Source organism: Triturus cristatus, chromosome 4_2, assembly GCF_964204655.1.
Source record: "Triturus cristatus chromosome 4_2, aTriCri1.1, whole genome shotgun sequence".
NCBI lineage: Eukaryota > Metazoa > Chordata > Amphibia > Caudata > Salamandridae > Triturus > Triturus cristatus.
This window is the reverse complement of record NC_140586.1, coordinates 451,452,022-451,475,455: the sequence shown is the minus strand read 5'-3', so window position 1 is coordinate 451,475,455 and position 23,434 is coordinate 451,452,022. Positions and strand designations below refer to the sequence as shown.

General features: G+C 45.2%; 1 protein-coding gene and 1 long non-coding RNA gene across 21 annotated transcripts in view; one reads left to right on the top strand and one right to left on the bottom strand.

Annotated features, from left to right (window-relative positions):
- Positions 1 to 596: 596 nt before the first annotated feature.
- Positions 597 to 7,101, bottom strand: LOC146834552 (uncharacterized). The gene is made up of 2 exons (XR_014960635.1): positions 6,928 to 7,101; positions 597 to 2,733 (listed from the first exon to the last, which is right to left on the bottom strand). It is a non-coding gene; the product is annotated as an uncharacterized LOC146834552 (long non-coding RNA).
- A 159-nt stretch (positions 7,102 to 7,260) lies between these two features.
- LOC146834551 (adhesion G protein-coupled receptor L2) overlaps positions 7,261 to 23,434 on the top strand; it is a 202,023-nt gene continuing 185,849 nt past the window's right edge. For 11 of the 20 annotated variants that reach the window (XR_014960634.1, XM_085601951.1, XM_085601947.1 and 8 more), the window contains exon 1: positions 7,297 to 7,596. The gene's annotated coding sequence lies outside the window, so the exon portion shown is untranslated. Of the gene's footprint in view, positions 7,597 to 8,470; positions 8,554 to 23,434 lie in introns of those variants that run through there. The other 9 variants (XM_085601952.1, XM_085601948.1, XM_085601946.1 and 6 more) reach the window with 2 other exon arrangements.

The following is a 23,434-nucleotide window of genomic DNA, read 5'->3' as shown; positions in this document are numbered from 1 at the left end:
ATAAGCAGGAGAAAGAATGTCTATGCTTGAGTAAAACTAGCAGGCTCAGTGGATAGCTGCAAGAGATCAGGCATGCAAAACGTGAGAAGACGGCATCCGGAGTGGCACAAGATAAAAGCATTTCTGTATGTCAATGAGGAGACAGACAATTTTCCTCCTGGGGGACTAAAGTCTTACTGATAAAGGAAAACTGGCCACATGGCATCATTAGGAGAACCACTGAATTAAGGGGGTAAATAGCATTGGCAGAAAGGATACAAGAAGCAAGCTTCTTGATATATAGTTTTGACGCTCCCCACAGGGGACTTTGGTGAGTGGAAGATTAAAGACTGCTTGGCTTAACACACCGTACATCAACTTGCAAAAAGACATGCTCTAGGGACAATTAAAGCATGAAGCTCTAACTCCACAGCCACCGATGCCCTGCCAGCTCATGCAGTGTCTGCAAATTTGGTGAGCCCCAGCAAATCAAAAATGCAGAGCTTTCCAGGCAGTAGAAACGTTCTGAGAGGGATACCAGCCCACAAGAATGTAATTTGGAAGTGTACCAGCACCACCCCTCCCACCACACCAAAACACACACACACAACCCACACTTAGTGCAAGTTTTTTTAATTGAAAGGAAGGGTAACTAAAATGTTTTACATATTATTTAAAATTGAACTTGTGGTAGGTCATTGGGCTTAAACTGATTAAGGATATTAGGCTTGCATATTTGATATAGTTTTCTTGTCAGCGAACATGTTTTACTTTGTTTGTGCTTATTTCTTGTGGTTCAACCTGATGTGACGTTCATTATTTTCCTTTATCTTCCCTCTTCCCACTCTGTATGCTGGGCCTGGTCATCCCCTATTGGTAGACTCCATAGCATCACAGGCCTTTCATTTCAATTTTCTTGCATATGATTGTCATTGCATCTACTTAACCTCTCCCTCCTGGTCTCCCGTATGGACTCAATATAAGTACACTCTGATGGCTTAACAGTGCCTGCAGTAGGGTTGTCTCTCGAGCACTCCTGGCTGACCCACATATGATACTCCCTTGTTGTTCAGCAGTGCTTTCAAAGTTTGGGGTTATTGATGTTTCTAAATGAATTTATTATACTCCCTGTATGCTTAACAGTGCCTGCAGCGGGGATGGTTCTCTGTCGGGCCTGGGTGGACTTCATATACTACACTCTGGTGGCTTAACATTGCCCGCATTAGGACTGGCTCTCTGTTGCCTCTGGGTCGACTGCTTATATTCTCTGGTGACTTAACAGTGCCTGCACTAGGGTTGGCCCTCAATTGCATTTGCTTATAATACTATCATATTTACTGGTGGCGTAACAGAGCCTGCATTAGCACAGTACCTTTAGACGCTACAGGGTGGACTCACATACCCTAACGGAGCCCATTTCATGCACATCAATGATGGAATTCTACGTATTATACTGTTCACTCAAAAGATGGAGTGTACCTGCATGTGTGACTATGACTAGCTTCACATTCTAAGAAACACTTCTGCTGAAGCACAGTGACATTTGATCAACAATGCATACACCACGTCATAAAATCCCATGCACCTTATCTAGTAGGCCCCATTTAGGCCATTTTAAAACAATACCCTTCCTACCATGTACCCCAATGGACAAACTAGAGTATAAAGGATATTTGAGAGCTTTACCACCTACATCGGGATATGAAGAAACATAAAAATAATAAAAGCGAATAACGCAGAAATCAAGTTGGGCCTTGCAAGGCATAAGGAAGTGCTAGACAAATAGTGATTCAATACAAATAAAGAAATTCAGCCAACATTAAAGGAAAATTGTCATCCAGATTACTGCTAATTTCGACCATTGCAATGCTCACTTGTAGTGAATTGCTTTGTAGATGTTTATTATAAATTGTGATGACAATGTTAAAGAAGATGCGTATGCCACTAGAAACAGTGATTCAAAAGATGAGTCAACTCGCAATGAGTAATCAAAATAGCATTGCCAAACCAGTTTTAAAAATTGGATATTCAGCTCCCCTCAACAGCAGAGAGAAATTTTGATAAATACTCTTGTTCAATGGATCACTCTAGACCACTAGCAGTTTACGAGCAAGCACTGTAAATTAGCAAGTATCCATTGGCTTAGTCTTGGTAAGCACGACTCACTCCTGCGCCAGGTCCTGTGTCTGCGCGTGTGCTCCACAGGTTGCTGCACTCTTCCACTACGTTTTATTGAAGTTATTCGGCAGAGAGTGTTTTCCATTGTCTGTTTGGTGGAATATACTGATTTGCTGGGTGTTCAGGCTTCACAGGTCTGTTATAAAATTGTAGGCTTGCATTTACATCAACTTTGAAAATAAATACATTTTGATACCACTATTTTCCTGCCGAAAGATTTGGTCACTATTAACTATAAGCCATTGAGTCCATGTCAAGTTTCCATCGTCTTTATTTGTGCTTGTAGATTCAATAACAGATTTTTAACAACGACTCCAGGGAAGATTATTTACAACTTCAGTAAAGAATATATATTTCTTTTTTTATGATACAGCACATGTTCATGTAGTCTACGTCACTTGTTCCAGTCTTTCAATCCTCAGATTCAATGTGACAGAGCTGTAGCAGCAGGAGAGTAGATAACGGGCATGGGTTGCTCTTTCTAGAAAATTTCCCATTTAGATCATGTGACCAAAAAGTTATTGGTCAATGTTTTGAGATAATTCTTTGCATAACATGCACGGCCATTTCCGACATCTAGATAAAACACAAAAAAATATCATTAAAGAAATAATAATATAAATGTATACAAAACTGCATAAGAAAATGGTTGTTAATAAACTGATGCTTAAGCACTATATCAATGCTACATTAACATTACCAGCTTTTGATTTTTAGGATCCGATACTTCATTTTAGTAGTTTTTCCAAGTTTTAACTATACTAATTTTTAAGATGGCATTCCTGATCTTGTTAACCAAGTCATAACAACTGTCAATCAAAAGAAATGTTTATTTGATCCTTGGTCTTTAAACAACATAAAACAACATAAAACCCACAAACCTTAATCATCTAGAATAAATACATACTGATGAATATCTTACAAAATATAACAATAAAACCTATCATAGAAATCCATAAAAGGTTATTCTCACAAAAACACAACAAGGCAAAAACATTCCACAGGGTTGTAAAGTAAGCATTGGCATCACCGTAAAAATTCTAAAACCCATTAAAAGTGGCCGCTTATGTCCACATCCAGCAAAAAGTTTTTTTTTATGGCAACCATGAATCTCCCAACATCACAGGACACATCCAAATGGTACATGTCTGTTAACAGCGCCACTGCTTGCATACGGTTACGGGTGCCATATTTTATGAAAAAAAAGGTCTTACAGAGGTCTTTCGTGGAGGTAGGAGTTTTATGCAATCTATAGCAATGTGCAAATTGTCGCATTTTACACCCAAGCCACATGTACATTTACCATCTACATCTACCATTGTAATTTTATCTTATTACTGCTATAACATGGGTTTATACCCTTTCTCAACCTTAACAGTTCATACCTAACCAAATGAGTGGGTAGAAAATCCACATAGGGGGAACCAACTCCTCCTTACTCCGTAAGTTAAGCATAAACTGGACTGCAGGCTTCCCCTGTAAATAGTGCATGTCGTATTCTCCGGAAATTTCTCTTCTTGAGTTTCGGAGATCATAACTTCGTGGTTTCAATGTCCCAGCTCTGAGTACACAACCTAACACTTAGTTCCCTATGTAAGGTCTCAAGGGTTTTCCTAACACTCTGGGCCCATTTTAATTCACTGTTCAAAATCTCAATTTTGAACCATGATGAAAACTTTTGCCCCTCTACTGCATTTAGAGGTTGCTAAAATCCCTACTGCTGCACAGGCCAGTTAGCTCCATGACATCATACATGTTTCCAGTCTTATTGCCTGTATCATGGAGAATCTTGGGAGGGACAATAAGCTTTTTAAACATTTCTTCTCCTCAAGTTCCCAGCAACGTTTACCACTAAGGCTTAGTAGCTCGGCTCCGTACTGAAACTGGGGGCAGATCATGGCAGCATAAGCTTTTAACAATGTTCTGTTAAAAGCCTCCGTTAGATTTTTTCGGTTCAGTCACTGGGGTATGGGCTCTTACTTTAAGTGACATCTCTCCATAGCCTGTTAAATTGTTATCAGTTTAGTCACTGAGGTGACTGCTCTTACTTTCAGTGAATCCAGGAGAACATTACAATTTAGATTCTTCTGAAACCATACTCATAGGTACTTATACTCATTAACAGGTTCGAGGTTATTAGGACCTAAGTGCCAACTAAACCTTACAGATTTTCTACCAAAGCCCAAGACCCTAGTATTTTCCATGTTTACCACTATTTTTGTGCAGTTACAATATTCCATGAACACATATAACTTTCTTTGCAACCCTAACACTGTTAAATCCATAATCACAAAATCGTCAGTGAACAAAAGGCACGCTCTGTGTCTCCCATTCACTTTGGGGCTTACTCCCTTTGCTTTTGTTAACACTGCTGGCAAATAGGCTATAAAAAAAAGGGAGAAGAGTAAGGGGGCCCGCACACATCGTTGTCTCAGCACGCTGTAAACTGGGATTTTCTGGGTCAATGTACCCTCTATATCTGTGATTACCTGTGCCCAATTATGCAAATGCAGCTCTTGTATTATAGCTAGGAGGCTCTTTGAGATATCTTGCTTTACCAGTACTTCCCATAAACTGTTCCGGTCCACCAGATAAAAGGTGGCACGGAAGTCTACAAAGCAACAGAATAAATTACCAATTTGCTCCACTGATTTCCATGCAAGGGACCATAAGCAGAAATAGTGATCTATCGTGAGTAGCCCCCTTGTTCCAAAAATATAAATCACAGCCCATTCACCAAATCAGGGGTAGCACAAGCACACCTGCCAATTTCAATTGGTAGATTTTCCACAGAACACTAGGAAATATTTATGTTCTGTGTATAAACCCCAATGGTGTCTTATAATTGGAAAATGGCAGTGAAAGGCAAGATTTAAACTCAGCATGTGCATCTGTGCCCTTAAAAAATACACAACACTTTATTTACTGTGACAGTTATTTTATATTAATTTTTGTCACAAATCTTCAGTGTCCAAGTTTAGACCCACGGAGAGACAACAAAATATAAATGCATGGCAGATCTTATTGTTTTTATGAATAGTGAGCATCGACTCGGACCGCTTTGCATTATTGTTCTTATTTTCCAGCAAGACAGGCTTAATTTTCCAAGTCAATAAACTAGCACATGTAGGTTTATGTGGCTTACCTACTTTGTTTTATTTGTTTATTTACTTTGATGAATGTCAAAAATCCTTTTCTGTTTTTAGGTGATTAGACTATGAAACAGGCAGCATGTTAAATACTCACAAGTCTCTGGGTTTCGATTCATATTACTAACGCATCCGCATATATTCATTTAGGGTGCAAGGCCAAGTGTGCTCTGCATGGGTTCATATTTGGGACATGCATGGCACACGCTGATTTTCACAGCATGCCAAGATATTAAGATTAATAGTTGAACTTGAACTGGTGGCTTGCATGTTATAGGTAGACCGATGGAGCTAACCCATTATACATTCCTCATAATCTACCTTCACTCAATTGGAGCCTATAACCAGCAGGCTAAGACAGTCTTTCAGTAGGTCTAATAACAGTCTTAACTATATCACTGGGATGGCGACAGTTGAGTTTCTGGCTCTCTGGCCCTGGGTCAAAGTCCGATGAAGGAAAATAAGTTGAGGTCCCGAAAAATGAATGTCAATAGGCCCCAGGCAACCACCAGCTCAACTGAAGCACGGTCTGAATATACCCATTTTATTAGCAATCTAGACGTGTTGAGGCGAATTCACAAAGGCAAGCAAGAGTATTCACGTAGTACTGTATTACGTAGTACTACTACATGCCTTTGTGAATTGGCCCTAAATAATGCAATGTCTGTTTTGCGATGCTCTAAAAAGTTCCAGATATTCATTCTACTAAAACAGATGTTACTGTACAATGATGGCAATATGAACTAGTTACAGGACAGAGTATGCAACCGAGTGTCTGTGAATACTGCAGAAGTTCTATGTCATCACGACTAAAGAGACATCATTGAGGGTGTCCTGAAAATCACACCTTCTTTCAGCGTGTGGAAGTCCGAGGGGAGCAGGTTAGATAGCGAGGGACAGGGGGTGGATTCAAGGTGACCTGTGTTTGTTTGTTTTTTTAACTCTGAGAACAATGTCACTGCAGCGCCTCCTTTCCCTACAGTCGACAAGCGTGCATCGCTTTGGTTTCACAGATGCAAAAATGTATTACTCTTAGATAAATGCCATAAGGGCCTTAAGTGGTCATGGAATGTGGATATATCATTGTGGCAGATATACTCGATCTTAATACCAAAAGGCAGAGTGTGAGGGAGGTAATATTTGGGAGTAGGAAACATTAGTAACCATGCACAACAAAGTTAAAGCGAAAGTGTTTTAATACAAACTGCCTTAATGACGTTGCAAGTTTGCAGATAACCTGAACTCGTTAGCTAAATTCCGCGAAGTATGGAGCAGTAACGTACCCATTCACATTCCATGAATGTTCACTATACTGGAAAGTTTCTATGTCGTAAAATAATAGCTAGAACCGTTTGTACTTTAAAACGGTTCGATCAGTTGACAAGGCTTTATGAAATGATAAAGCTATGACTTTTATCAAGGCAGCCGCGAAAGTAACGGATCATACTCAAAGAAGTAGGGGATCTGTATGAAAATGTAAATGCTGGATAGGATGTAGGGGCCGGAATGGAGAAGGACGTTTGTGTATGAGATGGAAGTATGTTTGACAGCCTCCTTCTCATTATGACCCCCCTCCCCTTAATGTCTTGCCACAGCCCTTCCTCCTCCTGCCTCGCTGTACCTTTTTATCCGGCCAGCAGTCCGCTCCGTGTTCTGTTCTTCCGTACAGCGGCGTCAGGCAGGCGCGAAGCTCCCTGGGGTAAGTGGGGGGTGTGGACCTGGACACGCAGAGTCTGCGTCAGGCTCTCACGCCTGCCCCAGGTGCCCCCTGTACTGTCTCGAGCCGGCGGCAGATGTCGGTGTCTCGTGGGTGGCGCCACGCCCCTCACGCAGTTGGCCTCGCCTCCCCGTCCACCTGAGCCAATAGAAGGCAACGACCAGCTAATGTCGCCGTCCTCTCAGAGAGCAGTAGGCGGGCTGGGAGCCGGGTGAGTGCGCAAGCGCTGGCCCCAGCAGGGACGTGTAGGTCACGTGATGCGCGCGTCACCGCTGGGTCGTTTCTTGTGATGGGAGCTAGTCGCTGCTGTGCCTTCCCAGGAGCCGGGACCCACTGCGCTTGGACTCGTCGCGCCCGCGCCACACCGGATCCTCTGACCCACCCGGGATTGCTCGCTGTACCCAGGACCCTTAGGAGAAGGACACGCACGAACACTTCGTGCCCAGGACCTGCCGGGACAACAAAGATCCAGGAAAGCTCTGCACAAGCTGGGACCCCTGCCCGAGGATCCTAGTACGACCCCCACACTGCACCTGAGCCGCCCGGCGGATTCGTGGCCCTACACTGAGCCAGGTAGGTGTCAGTGGAGCGGGTACTGGTGGGTGTCTCGGCTCTGCTGCAGCAATGTCTGTGCACCTCCACCCGTCGAGCCACCAGCTCAACATCCTTGCACCCAGGACGGGGGCTCTCCACCCCGCCCCCCCCCCGGCCAGGTCCCTCCTGGGAAAGTTGGTGCATTCGTTTCTCGCCCCCAGCTCTTTCATTAGAGTGCATCGCAGCGAGGCGGTGCGGGATCTGCAGTCGGCAGAAGTTTGAGTTTCGCAGCTGAGGTCGGTGCAGGCTGCCGGCTCCACTGCTCTGTGCCCAGGGGTCCTTGTGTGCGTCCTGCTGGGAGAGGCAAGTGCCGTGCTGCAACCACCGCGGTGTCTGGGGCCGCTGTCTCGGTGTTTGTGGCATCTGCGTGAGGAGAAAGAGCCGGACAGGTGCCTAGAGGCGATCTCCGCGCAGCGCTACAAAGAGCCGGATAATGCACAGTCTAACGGATCAATGTTAAAACGAGCGCAGCGCTGCCGATCGGCGCCGGAGTCTTTCTTTATCGACCCGTGCATTGATCGCCAGTTTGTTTGACACACGCCGATCCCGGAGTGGGCCAAGTCCTCTTTGTTGGGAGGGGGCAATTAGGAATGCTGTTGGGAGGGGTGGGGGACACAAAAATCCTAGCACAGCCAGATGTGCCACGGCTCTGTGGGTTTGATGGCAACAATTACTCGCAGGTTCCTCCAACAAGGGGGCAGATGTTTTGGAGATGAGTCTTGGGAGGGTATAACACGCTGGGGCCGATATGGAGTGAGGGAAGCCAGCTAATTCCCACCCCCACACAGATCGCGCTGTTGCATGTTTCCACCGGTTTTTTCTGTCCCATTGCTATGGATTTTTTTTCTTTCTTGAGTGACGAGACTGGACTGTCCTCGAGCTGTGGACGTGTTTTAGTATTCCGTGAGTTATCGGAGCCCTCCTGTCTGAGAGAAGGTAAGGGCTGCCCCGCCTGGCCGAGCGGCTGCCAGATGGTGTCCCTGGTGGGCCCTTCCTACACCCCCCCCCCCCCCCCCCCATCCCCGCCGCCAGATCTTTGGTGCTTCGTGTAGCCAATCTACCCCACTCCATATTTAACGATTATTTATTTAATATATATTTTAATAGCTCGAGTACTGCCCACACTTGGTGCCAGCGCTCTTACCAAGAACAAACACGGTAAAACGTCTAGGAGCTATGTCTAGTAATGAACTACAGTGCCCAATAGTACCCATTAAAACAGGGCGTCTGCATTTTGGCGGGGTCCAGCTATGACCCCCTTCCCCCTTTAGACATAAATGCACAAAGAGACATACAGGCAGGACCTGTTGCGAGAGCAGCCTCCAGTGGTGGGATGTGTTATCCTTACAAAGGGAGAGATGCCTGTGATGCCAGTCCTACACACTGTGTGAGCTGGACACATCAACATGCATGTTAAAATGTTGCTGGTCCTCTGATTTCTGCCTGGAGGCTAGTGTTTTTTTTTCTTAAATAAACCCTCGGGATTCTTTTTCCCACTGCCGAGGTTGTCGGTGCCACCGGTGCCCTTCAGTCAGGTGTGCCCTTCCTTCCTTCTCTTAGCATGTCTTCGTAAAGCGCCCTAAGCTTCCAGAACAAATGCCCTGTTGTTTGCTTCCTTCAGACACCCTCTGATTTCCCCACTCTTTTGTTGCGCGCCTCCAAAGAGGTGCCATTTCACATCATTCCGCACAAATTGTTTGAATTAATGCAAGTGTGAATGGGTGCCGTTTGAAGGGGGCGCATTAGCATATCAAAGCCTCGCAGCTCCCACTGAATGGAGGCCGCCTCGGCCTCCCTTCAGCCCGCGCCGAGCCGGGGCCCAAAGGGCAGGGGGAAGGATTGTCAGGCTGCAGAATAGGAGTCGGCTCCGCTCCGCTTCTCAGCCCACTCTTCGGTAATTATGAGCGCACGGGAAACGTGCCTGCTCTCCCCGCAGATCCTGCCCAAAACCCGGGCTCCTTTCATCCGATTGATCGTGTGTGATTGATATGTTCAGGACTGACCCCTCTGACAGAGGACGCTGTACCGTTCCGTCCTCCCTGTCATGATAGCGTTCTGGGACGTTACTGCTATGTCCCCTCCCAGCCTTGGCACGTCGGCAGGATTTGAGAGGCCGTGGTACCGCGGTGTAACACCGCCCGGTGACAGTCGGGTGGCAAAGAACTGAAAGTTCACTCTTGCAGTTTGTGGTATCTGCATGAACATGGGAAGCCGCGAACGTTTGGTCTTTCCTTGTGGAAATTGAATTTAATCCACGTATGTTTACTTTTTGAAGCCATTTATATTAAGAGCAGTGTTTTGTGCGGTTTTAAGCAAAGGTAATACAATGTGTTGGTCAGGACCCCTTTGTCATTGTTTGAACTGAACACTGTACCTTGACCAAGCCGCTGTGGTTAAAAAAATAAATGTAAAAAAAACGTTAAAAAAAAACGTATCTTTTAACCTCCCTTAGACTTTTTTTTTTTTTTTAAGAGACAACTTCGGTTCACTGACTGCACATTATCAGTTCAGAGCAGGTTTATTTACTCACAGAAACGTGTCTGAAATGTTTATTGGGCGCAGATGAGGGGGGGGGGGGGGTCTGGGTGAATCTGTGCGCAAGGCCTGTGCATTGTTGATGTGATTTCTTTTTTTATTTTGGGGGGAGGGGGTTGGGTGCAGGTTACATCGATTGGGAAAGTTCACTGCGGGACAACTTAAAAACCCACAATGTATCGGCCATGCGCAGCCAACTGTGAGATAGACGTATATAACTGTAATAAGGCTGGCCTGCAAAATATTAGGATGCCAATGTCCACGCGTGTCGTGTCCCCCTCCCTCCCCCCCGCCAATTTGCGGGGAACAGATTGTAATTGCTGAGGCTTTCCGCTGATTATCTTATCCAGGATCAATATTGCTAAAATCCGACCAGAAGCTAAACAAAGTAAGTTCCCCTTCATCGCATTGGGCCTTCTTCCGGGTAACAGATGGCTGGATGGGGCTGGCTGCCTCGCTAGCTCTGTCAGTACCTGGTTAACTAGTTGGTGTTTGTGAATTATAGAGATGCACGGACATTCATGTTAGAACGTTTTTTTTTTCCATGGCAGTGTAGTAGCGGACACGAGCAACATTTTCTCAGTGTCTATCCCGGTACATTCATGGATTAAATACGGGTGCAGTGGCACAGACCAGTGGATACAGCGCTGCAGTGTTTCGACACAGCCGTAACCAATGTTGCGGCAAATGGAGGTGAATTGAGGTTCTCGCCTTCTCTCTTTTTTTTTTTTTTTTTAGTGGGGGTGCGCGGGAAGTGACCAGCCTTGATATACCCTTTCACTTGTGTTTTACAGAGGGCTGTGGTGAATTTCAGTATCTGCAGATGGGAGCACCCGCTGTGTTGCTGGGTTTCTGTGTTCCTGGGTGATTTATGGGCGAGGAGCAGTGAAATATTCACGCAGGACGCAAATTGCCGCCATCGCTCTTAAAGTGTTGTGAGCGGGGTTTGTTGTGAGTGCTCCCTGCTATTTTTAGGCATTATTCGATCCCGCCGGCGGGGAGAACCAGAGCACACCCCGGATACTGGGCGCTCAGTTCTCGGTGGTGAAAGTTGGGGTCAGCCAGGCGGCTGTGGAAAAGGTTGAAACGTTTTTAAGGCTGATGTAAGGCACTGCACCCTGTGACTGGGCCCAGTAAGGGGGGAGTTGGTGTAGTGTATATCGCCTTGCCTCGTGGCTGTGGTTTGTGCCCTGACCCGTGGGGAGCAAGATGTTTAGTGGGCCGATTGAAAGAATGAATTGGGACCCGAAAGTGCTGTTTTTTTACCTTTGTGACCGGGCCCTAGAAAGGCTGAGTTTGTGAATGGGGGATGTGGCCCCAATACCATTGTGCCTGGGCCCATACACACAGAACAGGCTGGCCCTACGAGGCCCTGGTGTATATGTGCCCCAACCGACCATGGGGTGTATCCATAGTATGAGGTAGCAGGCGTGGTGCTTACATGAGACCTGTGAGCGTGGGTTTGTTTGTACCGGGGCCCGTGCCTCAAACGCATGCACTCTCTGCCCTGCGAGGGTCGAGGTTCTCCCCTGAGGGAGCATATATACATTTACCGGGGGCCTGGAGGAGCAGGGTGCATTTGCATGGAACCCTTGAACGCAGGACATGGTTTGGGGCCCTTTGCGAGCCGAACATTTGGCCGGGCCGCACTTAATTTGCCTTTTCCAATCTCCCAGGATTACTAGCGTTGGCTGCTGGAAGCACATTTAGACACAACCTGACAGCTGGCAGTTTGCGAAATCAGGATATTGGATCAGGTGAGCTAGAACAAGCCAATTACTTTCAGGGTCTTTTTTTCACTTCAGTTTTCAATAAACATTAGCCTTTCGTTCGTGACCTCGCCGCTTTTATATGAAACTAACTTCAAAGCGGGTCTCGGAAAGTTCCAGGGCTGTAGACTCTGGTAACCTCGATAAAGATCTGGGAGAACCCTGGATCCCCCCACGAAGCCCCCTCTCCATCAGGGTGGCTTTAGGGCCAGCTTTCGGCACGTTTGCAGTCACAGCATTGCTGTGTGTTATTAAGCAGCCAGGCCTTAGCCCAGGAACCGAGGGAGGCCGTCAATACAAGCAGCGCCAGGTTTTAGCAGGGCTCACCTAAGCTTGCTCATAGCCCTTAATGCCTTAATGACTGGGATTTAGGAGGGGAACACTAAGCCATAGGGGGAGGGTCCCCTAATCTATGTAGCCATTGGCGTGATGGTCTCCTTACTACATTTAAGCAGGTTACATTTTTGTGGTTGCTACAAAACAATGGGTTTTACGATGTGTTCGATTTTGCAGACTTATTTGTACGTGTGAGGAAAACGTCCAGTTCCTCAACAAAGACGCATGTAGTCGTGTGCAGGAGAGCTCTATTTTCTAGATTAAAATTTTATATATATTTTTTTTGTGACTGCATTTTCGAAGGATTCTATCATACTGTATATCTGTTATCTTTCTGACGATCATAAACTAATCTTGGTGAGTCATTTAAATAAAAAAAAAAAAACAGGCTATTCGAGTGTTTCTTTTGCGTGTGTGAAGCACACGAACCGATGCGGAGGCGCAGGGTTGGAACGCCCGACTAAAATACAGGCGCTGCCGAAAACGGGGCTTTGCAGTGTCTTTTGCTGCGCAACGTGCACGTTTCGGTTTAGTGAGGGTTGTTCAGTTACGGGGGTGCGTGCACGGCTCTGGGCAGTTCTCTCAGCCCCCCCCCCCCCCATCAGAATTCAGCGGGCTAACTTTTTTTCTCATCAATGCTGTGTTGTGCTAAAATTTCCAACACAGACTTGACACCTCCTCCCTGCCTTCCTGTTTTCTTTACACCACCATGTCTGGAGAAAACAACAGTTTCTCGTTAAATGAAGACTCCTTTGTAGTTAAATAAAAAACACAGTCGCGTTGGTTACAGGCAAGGACGATGCTCAGTTGATGTATGGAAACCGCTCGGTCTTGTCTGATGTGGACACATAACCCCGTTTCTGTTTCAGCTTGGAGTAGCCTAGCATGTTAAGTACGGCTGCTTCTTTCTGAGTATGTTGTCCAGAGGTATATGTTGACCTAATTTGCCCTTGGGTCTATCTGCGGCTCTCCAGTTCATGTTTAGATTTTGATTTTACATATATACACACACGCATATTACATGTTTGGTGGCTGCTTTAATGCACAAAATACAGTGTTACCCCATAGTTTACAGGAAACTGAAATGATAAACTCTTTCATGGTTCCCGGTGAAATATGGATTTCATCAGCAAAGCCTCCAGACTACTCTGAGCTCTAACATTGTCAGTGCTTCATGGATTATATGGCATAGTAGACAAAATTATGCCGCCCCAAAAAAATGCAGCCCGTTCTCTTGCAATATTTTCATTTGCTTGAGCTAGAAACGTATTAAATTGATAAATGAGGTGGCGAATATAATAAATCGATAACTATGCAATAGCTACTAAATTCACAGATTTTCACAAATGGACTGGTTCTCATCATTGTTTATCAACACGTTATCTGTGAACGGATGGAAACAACGTAAACATTCTAGTTCCATTCAGTGCCTGCTGTTGGCTGCACTTTGAAGAAACTAGCCATCTCAAGCTAATTAGCACAAAATAAACATGTAATATAAAAAAATACATGGGGGGGGTAACCAGTAATATGGTCCAGTGTTACCATCTCAGGTTTTGGTGGCGTTAAAAAGGCACTTGGCCTTCAGCGTAGTTTTTTAGGATGTCGCCAGAGCCCATTGAATCCAATATTAGACCATATTACACAATTGGCCTGTATGTATTTCATGTTTGTGTGTCTTATGTTCCTGTGTGGCTTGTGTGATCTCCTATGGGAACAACTGTTTTACATATCGATGACCGGTGAAGATACTCCTAAATTGAGCCCTGGTCCTACAGCGGGTAGCCACATTTCTCTGATCTCTTTTCGAGCTGTATATTCGGGGGTGGGGCTGGGGAAGGCGAAGTATTGGTTGACAGGTTCTTAAAATTGATTATCTTTCACAGTTTGTTTCTTTGGGAGACCTTCTCATACGCTTCCCCTCTTCCTAACAATTGCGCATATACGCTCCCTCCAGCATACAGTCACACATACCCATACTCTGCTTCCCTCTAAAGCACACTCAACCTCTCGCTCTTACACACCGCTCTCCCATGTCACTTTCATACACACACACATACTCAAGGATCCGGCCTTCTTTGTGTCACTTTGTCTAACACTTTCTCTCTCCCTCCCATATTCTCTCGCCTTCCTTTTCATATTTTCCATCTCCCTCCTTATCTTGCTCTCTCTTCCTCCAGGTAGCGTGAGTTGTAACACAAGCCTGGCTGCTTGTAGGGCACCGCTTCTTGAATGAGCCTGGTGTCTCTGCTCTTCTTGTTGGAATAATTACAGGAAGACATAACGGTAAACCATGAACAATGGGCACTCTTTCCCCAGCAAGCAGGCTGGCGAGCTCCGCTGTAACCCGAGGAGTTGGGCTCAGCCACAATGCTGCATTGTGCCCCCTGCCAGTAGTATCTGACGTGCTAGCCTCTACCTGCTTTCCACAACCCGCTGACCTGTGCTGCTGAATGATTTCATTTACGAACAAAACCATTCAACAGCTCATGTTAGTGAATTGTAGAAAGCAGGTAGAGGCCTTCGTACATCTTTCTCAGCCCATAAGTTTTTATATTGATTCATTGAGGTAGTCCACGTTACTGCTTATATGGGTGACTCCGTATGTCACTTGATGTCCTGGATAGAGGGGCTAGATTTGCACATTCGTGGAATTTTTCTTTTTGTTTGGCTTTTATTGCCGGGGTTCTAAAAGACCTGCCTGCTATTTTGCCTTTTTTGGAAGAGAGCTTTGCAGAGTGAATGGAGCCCATTGCATGCCACCTGCAGGTAAAGCGCAGCCTGCAGCAAAATGCCATTGATTGCTTCGGAGGTAGAATTTGTTTAATTACAACAAAAAAAAGCAGTTTTGCGCAGAAATGCACTTTGTCCAGGCAGGCGATTTTATGCCTTGTGCACTGGTAAGTAAAAACCCATCACAGTTTGTGTGCGTGTCTTCAATTACATGAGCACCTAAAAGGGGAAAATCAATTTACAGGGAATAGCACCAGAAATTAGATTACTTTGGTTCCTTGGAACTTGCCTTCCCTGACTAAATTGCTTAGTAGTGTTACACATTTATCCTGAATTACGGTCAGGAGGTATGACAGATAAATTAATTCCAATCATAATTGGGCCCAGTCTCCGATGTGTTTTCTCTGCTGCTCGCCTACTTATTTATTTACGGTATCTGTATAGCGCATTCTTGGCAACAAGGCGATCACAGCGCTTGCCATACAAACAGAGCAATACAGGAAGGTGATCAAAGCGGCACCCCGCTTGGACATTAATATCATAGAGCGGTACCTAGGTGAAGGTGATGAATTGAGTGAGGAGGGCTGGACATTGACCTGCTTATAGACCAGCTCTTTCGTCAAGTTATTGATTGTGTCTTTACTGAGCTGGTAGGATGATGCAGAGCACTGGTTCTTAACCACTTGACTTCTGTGGATCCCCACTGAATCATTTCTGGAATCTGGGGCCCCCACACTGATTACTTATTAGAAAGTGGGGACACCCGACTTAATCAATTTCTTGGATTTGAACTTCAAACCAATACACAGGAATACAAAAACAAATCTACACTAAACAAATGCTCCAATAATTAAATTTTTTGTTTAATTCACAATCTAATATAGGAAGTTTCACATTTTCAATTTGCCTTTATGTGTATGTACTGTATTAGTATATTCATTTTAACATGATATAATTTGGTAACACGGTTGTGGGCCCCCTCGGGGGTCCACAGGTTGACACCCTGGTCTAGAGTCTGCTTGCTTGGAAAGATGACCCTGCACTGTTGGGCAGAGCTTCTTCTGAGGGCACAACCTGCGTCTAATGAAACTGCCTAGTTGGTACCATTTGAATTTTGTGTCGCAGGTGGCTGACAATATGTGCCTACATAGAAGCGTTGGGGCTCCTAGGAAAGTGGGAAATATGACTTTATAGATGGGCGAGGAGAGCCCATTGGATCTCACTTGTAATGGGCCAGTGCAGATCTGGAGCAGCCATTCCAGACAGAGAGGCAGCAGATAAAAATGTAATTACTTTTCAGAGTTGCCTGGCAGTGTCTGGCTCCCTTCGCAGCCTAATGATTACCACTCAGCACCTAGGACTTAAATGACAAGCTCGGCCTCTTTCAAGAAGCCAGATAGTTCTCAATGTTTTTTTTTTTAAGAAGTATTTTGTTTGTCATGTCTCTAAATATATCCGGCAGGGCAGAATCCTGCTGCCTGCGCAGTTCTTGGTGCAGCTGAACTCTTTGGAAACAGTCTTGTTGTACCTTCCCACATCTTGCTTTTCTTTTCCCACAACTTTTCAGCGCACACGCTGCGCTGTCGGGGCTGCAGCAGCTCAGACAAGTCAATTTCCTGGGCCGTGAGGGAGGGAGGGAGGGCGGGCGGGTGGTTATCCCGGTTTACATCTCGGGCCTGCCTTGGGGCGAGGCCGCGGCCCGGTGGAGGCCGCCTGCATTGCCTCCCAGTGGCGGCCACAGAGCAGGGCGCACATACATCATGGCCTGACAGCAGGCTGCGTGCTGTTGCCGAGAACAAGACCCTCGGCCCTGTCTCCTGATCCGTCCCATCTGTGAGCAGGCCTCTGCACCTCTAAATTCACACTGAGGGGATTAGGGCAGGCCCCGCACTTCACGACTCAGTTGTCCAAGATGGCCGGTTAAAACGTGGCTGGCAGGGGAAGTGAAGTGGCGGTTCTTATTCGAGCGCTGGGGCAGCTGTGCGCCCGGGCCTACCACTGCACGCACGTCTTGATGCGGTGGCTGGACCATACATACCTTGCACCCTTTTCAGCACAATACTGATCTCCGGTTTAAACCCGTATCTTGGAATATGTGGCATTTATATAAGTAAATGTACTGTATCTAACAGAGCAGGTTTTGATGAATCTTTTCCAACTTTGACCTGAGTTCTCTGCTTCTTCGATTCATAAAAGGAGTCCTCGTGGTTTATACAGTTAGAGAAAAGAGCCAATCACATCTGTACCCCAAGGAGCCTTCCCTCACACTTCCTGTTCTCTAATTGTTTAGGTAATATCGCGCATGTTACCATGAGAAACCCGAGCTGTGTCGGGTGTGCACCGACGGGCGGGTCCATCATGTGAAGACACGGATGTTCGAACTTGTTATGGACTAGTAGTAAATGACGGCCCGTGTTATTTTAGCTAGCCCTGTTGTTTATTTAGCCTTGTTCTTTTGCACAAAGAAAGCAGTGAAAGGCCAAGCACCTGCATTACAAGCAGAACGATAGGTGGTGTGTTTTGGCAGCCTGCGTGTTTGTGGGGGCTGGTATCTGGTTTAATGCATTTTTGTTGAGTTGCGCTTCGGTGTTCTTTCTGCTGGCTCCTTGGTATCAGTCCACACCTCCAGCTGATAAGCATGCCTACCCGGGTGACAGAATAATCTAACACCGATTACTGTCAAGAATAGCCCCGGGGGGGGGGGGGTGGAGGGGGGTGGGGGTGACCTTGTTGTGGAGTTGAGGTTTGCTTTGTTGTTTCTCGGGTGTGGTGACAGAACTCCTCTTCTGTTTGCCGTAGTCTCGCTGCCATGATGACAAAGGTGACAGGACGCAGGGCTGGGCTTGCCAATCCACCACATAATATAATCCGTTCGGGCCTTCAGAAAGTTCACTGGCCAGATAATATCCACTTGTATTAATGCTTAAAGTGCCTTTTGCACACACTTTAGTTGGGAGCGTGGATCCGAGCCTGGGCTCTGACTTCACAAGACGGGCCATCAAAAGACCCATTATTTAAATCGCATAGCTGATGACACTTAAAAATAACTGCTTACCATCTTAAAAACAAAACTTTCCACTTTTAAAGCTTACTTAATTTCAGTAAATCAGCCCCTAATAAACGGATCTTCTTATTCGTCGCTTGCAAATTTTTCAGTTAAGAACATTAAAGTACAGGGGAATTAAGTGGTTTGCTCAGGATCACACTGCATGCCCTACTGTAGCAGCCTTGAGCTCGTCTCCGATTCGTCGATACCCCGTTTGTAATGGGTTAGTTTCTCCTGTCTTTAGTGGTACAGGAAAGCTTAACTCGTTGTTCGCAGTTTTCTTTCGAAAGTCAATTACCTAAATTAATAAAGCAGTCTAAGGTCACAGAACGTGCTGTTTTAGGTTACAGGTTGCTTGCTTCCCTCTGCTAAATGTATTTTCTCTTTCTTGTTCTGCATTTTATGAATGCTGAAATGTTCAGTGGAAGGAGTTATGATCGCATTTCGGATTTTTTGTGCCCAGACGGTTTCAGCAGCTCTCCTTCACAGTGCTGGAGGCCCGAAGCCGCTTGTCATGGTTTCATTTACAGGGTGCATAATAGTGACCGAGGGGCCACTACCCTGCCTTCTCTTTTAGTTGGCCCCCAGAGACAGCCATTGGGCCCGGGCCAAGCTCGAATCTGCTTCGGCTCGCTTTTTTTGTGTTTCTAGAGGAGGTCGGGCCTAACTCCTTTGCTTCTCAGGGCCTGTTCGTTCATTTTCTGTCGCAGAAGGCCCTTGCGTTCCTTTTCTTAACTGTCCTTAAATCCCTTGGCAAGCCATCTTGTTTGGGTCACCTTTGCTCTGTTAGACACATCTTGCCCGACTAGGAACCGGTTATTTTTGTCCACTCCCTTTAATTTACTTTAATGTTAAACTCTTGCGTTAAGTGAAGCAATTGACTTTTAAATGTCGTCGTAATCTTACAGCCTTGTTCTCAAACACGAAAACGCCTCTCCTTCCACACGTTTCCCATTCGGCCATGGTTTCTTCTGCAGTAGTTGATAACATTGTGCCAGTGTTTTAACCAAAGCTTCGGGTTTCTGCACATACATTCTGCATGTTGTACATTCTGCTGCCCCTAATGTGTCCGAGGTTTGTGAGCTGTGATGCATGCTAGCGCGATCCCACGCCATGCGCCTCTTCAGCCCTCCTAAAATATACCATCCTCACTCTCCGGGTTAGAATTCAAAAACAAACGTGTAGTAACGATCTTCCATTAATAATGCTATAATGGCAGCGCTTCTATGCATTCCATCGTAAATGTTCTGTGGAAAGTATTTTATCTTTTTGCAGTGGTTCCGGTAGGTCGGCAGTCATTGATTACTTGTTTGTGTACCTTTGCCCAGGGGCGTTTCTTCAATTGGTGCAGTGGCACGAGGGCCCACGGAACGCTGAATATTTAATATAACTGTAGCATATTGAGGAGGTTGGGGGGGGTCATTTACTTACTTGCCCTGGGGTCCATGACACTGAATAGGCTGCTGTTTCGCCACGTAAGTTCATTGGTCAGTGTTTAGCATTCAAGGTCGTACTCCTGAGTGACGTGACATAAAACGTAAGATTGATTGTGCCAGGGCCTGAAAAGGAAATGTTGCTCAGGACGCCAATTGTGTAAGGCGTCTAGACTTAAATTATTGCGAGTGCTTCGTGCACGTTGAATCTGGGATGTGTACCTGTCAGATCGACAGCAGCTCTGTCCGTTGCTAGTGTGTTACAGGGTCATATGTTCAGGGATTGTCGGTGATGCCCAGATTTTGATCTTTGTATGATAATTTCTTTTAAAAAAACTCAACATTGTCTGTTGGTGTCGTTGTATTGCGGTATTTTGGGGTTACTTAAGTCTCCTAAGTGTGTATGTATATACATACACCGTATGTATTGTAATCTATCAGCGCGCCTGTGGTTTGATAGCTCAATCGGTCGATCATCCAGCGCTGCATTTTAGACCCGGTCACGTGGCCCGATGGCGCTCGAGAGTGGACTTTGCGCTTGATTGGCTGCCGCCTGTGGGATGCAGTGGATTCGGATGCGTGTTGTTCTGCGCTCACGCCCCCTCGCCCTTCCATCGGTTGGAAATAACAGACTTGCACACACAGAGCCTGCCACACAGCATTAGTCTCTCTATCTGTAACCGAAGCTCGCCTCCCAGTGTTGTTGTTTGTTTTGAGTTGGGCAGATCAGGCGGATGAATCGGCTCTGTTGGCTTGTTTTGGGTGGTCTGTCTCTGCAGCCTGCTGCTGCCGCCGCTGTGTAAGCACCTCGGCGTTGTTGTTCCCCTGCAGATCTCGGTGGCTTTGACACTAATGTCTTGTGTCTGAAGGGCAGGTTTCTGCCATGAATAATGCTGTTGTGCTGCATGCAGAGTCCGCCCGTGCTGCACGTGCTATTTATAGGTCGGGCCCCTGGTAAGAGCAGCCCCCGGAAGGGACGGCTGCCTGCGGTGCTGGTCGCCGGGGGCTGCCCTCTGCTCGCCTCTCGCTGCTCGCCCGGCTCGTCGCCTGCAGAGGGAGCCTGTACGCGATCTGATCGATGCAATCTGGACTCGCTGGCCGAGATTTCCCAGCAAGCGCCGACCTTGTGGCGTGTTTTTTTGTTGTTGTTGTAAATCTCTATAATCGAGCGGCGCAAACTGCCGTCAACTCTTTGGCCATTTACTACATTAACTTGTCGATAGACCATACCTTCTCGAATTAAGCATTGCCTGTAAGAATGCATTCATAAGGGGACATATCTAAAATTATACTAAAAACGAAAGCGATCACACTTGAAAGCTTTATTTCCAACCCCCGAAATCATGCCATATCTTTTGTTCCTGTGAGAACGCGTGTTGTTGGGCACAGTTTAGATAACAAACCAGCAATTCATCGACCGTTTCACATTTTCTGAATGTCAGGAATCTCGTTTATGTCGCGTCTTTCTCATAGAATCGCCTTAAAATTCTTTCACTCCGAAAATTAGTATTTCTGTTTATTTGAAAAGCTGCTGGACGGTCGCAGTTTTAGTCTGTTTAAAGGTGGAGAGTCGAAAGATGGTTGTGCAAGTGTGTCACCATTTTAGTAAAATTCCATATAACTGCGTGCGTCACACTTTTACTCCTCCCACAAGCACCCCCTCCCAAAAAAATGAAGAAACCGTGCTAAGACATTATTTGTCACTTCACTTTGCTCAAGAAAGGAAGGAATATAGTGCACAGGGAAAAGTTTTGCACGACATTTTTAATATATTTTTTGGGAAAACTGATCTTTTTAGTGACGATGGCATGTATATTCCTTGGAGTGACAATCTGAATTGGGTAAGAATGTCTTTGCGTGATAAATGCATGCATTTGTATGATTCTGATACATGGGGCAGTGGTGAGCGCGCTTGTAAAATTATAATAACATAAATTGGCATGAGCCCCTGCTTCCATTTGTCAAAAACTTTGATGCACTTGCTTTTGTTATGATGTTGGTGTTAAGTGTACCAATAATATAAATAACATTATTGTGGTTACTTAAATATTTATTACTGAGTTTTTTTATGACCTTTTGTAATTTTTAACCCTCTTTTACGTCCCTCCATGTATTTTTAATTGTTCTGGGTTGCGCTTGGGTGTCCTTTATGTTGTCTAACCCATCCAGTCTCCAATACCCGTCGCTTGTTACAAGTCCTACGTATTTGTTTGGTAATCTCTGGCAAACCTCTATCTATCTAAAGGAGATAGTTATGAATTGCCAAGCCTTATTGTGTAGGTTTTAGCCCTTCCCAGCATGTTTGTGTATTATCTGAACAACTCCTTGCAGATTTTATGGAGTCTCTTTGCAGTGGGTGGATTTTTGGTCGTGTTCTTGTGTATTGTCTATTCAAAATGAATAATATTGTTTTGGTTCAAGACGACAAACTCAAGGAGCTTTAAATCATAGGATGACAATTTTGAGTGAGTACAAAGAAGGTACTTCTATGTTAACTTTGTGGTGTTTTACCACATCTTCCTTACTTTGGACCATGATTAATTATCGGGCATTAAGCAGTCAATGTTAGCACATGTATGTAACCTGCTGACAGAAGTGATGGTCTACCAGAACAGTGTAGCTTTCTTGAATTGGGCTTGGTTTTCTTGTTTTTCGGTGGAAGATGTAACTTGATAGATTAAAATCAATTTGGTAGCTGTAGTCGTACATTCCACCCATGTAGTTGGGTGCTGTCTATGGAGACACAGGTGGAGGTTAATAAAATATCCTAACTCCAACCCCTTGCACATACAAAGTTGTTCGTAACAGAAGATTCTGAGCTATGATTCACCATAGTAGACTAGAATAAAACTGAATTATGGTGGCCTTTGATCTAACATTCAGTGAGTGGCTTTTGTTGAGCTGCCTGCTCAAAAGGTGACGTGTCAAACATTTGACTTGAAAAAAAAAACAGACAGTCCATGTTTTTATGCCTTTTGGACTAACTGAAAAACGATGGTGCAGTGCATTAGCCAAATAACGTGACCAATTGGAAGTTCAGCCTAGTGGGGGTATTTGTATCCCCCCCCCCCCCCTCCCCCCACATGCCCTAATTCATTTGTAACATCAGGGTTGTGGCAGGAGTTTAGCATGGGGAAAGTAAAACATATTTATGATACTTGCTGATGCAATGGTCTTGTGCAGATTTGATTTCACTGTTCTGTCTGTTCTGTCTATTCTGGATTAAATCATAGTACAGGTGACATGGCTCTTAAACAACTTTCGTGAATAATTTCTAATTTTAAAGACTGGTTTTAAGTTTGAAACATTTAAATCTAGAATGCACCACTTTCATTTGAAAGTATGGTACCACATGTGCACATACATCGATTAGTATGTAAATGGTAACCAAAGAAAAAGTGGAATTTTGACGCCTTATGTTAAACAACATTTTGCATCAAGTGTCGACTGAGCTCAGCTGCCATCATGTCGACAGTGATGTTCAATATTGGTTGGAAACCAGATGCGCATTCCAATAGGACTCACTACTTTTTGTGACTTGAACTAAGCAAGCGTCTACAACTTTTCTCTCCCTGCATGAATGTCGCACCGTGTTGCTCTTCTGACCTCTGCATCCAGGACAGGCCTCCTTGTTACCTTTGGTAGGATCATGCTCTCGTTGCCATACACAAGTGTTTGTTGGTTGTGGCGAGGATCCTGTTGGTCTAGATTTGTGCCTTTTGGCCCCTAAACTCGAACTGAGGGCAAGATTTAAAGCACACCTGCCAATAAATATCTTTCTCTTGTACCAACAAGTCTCACTATCGCCCCCTGCTGCAAGTGTGCCGAATCCTACAGAAGTCTGAGCTTTACAAACTGAGGCAAATATAATTCTCTTTTTATTCAATTTTTTAATGATACTATGAACTATTGATTTTTTTTATAGCATAGCAAGGAAAGCATTAATGGTAAACAAGTAAGAGTGA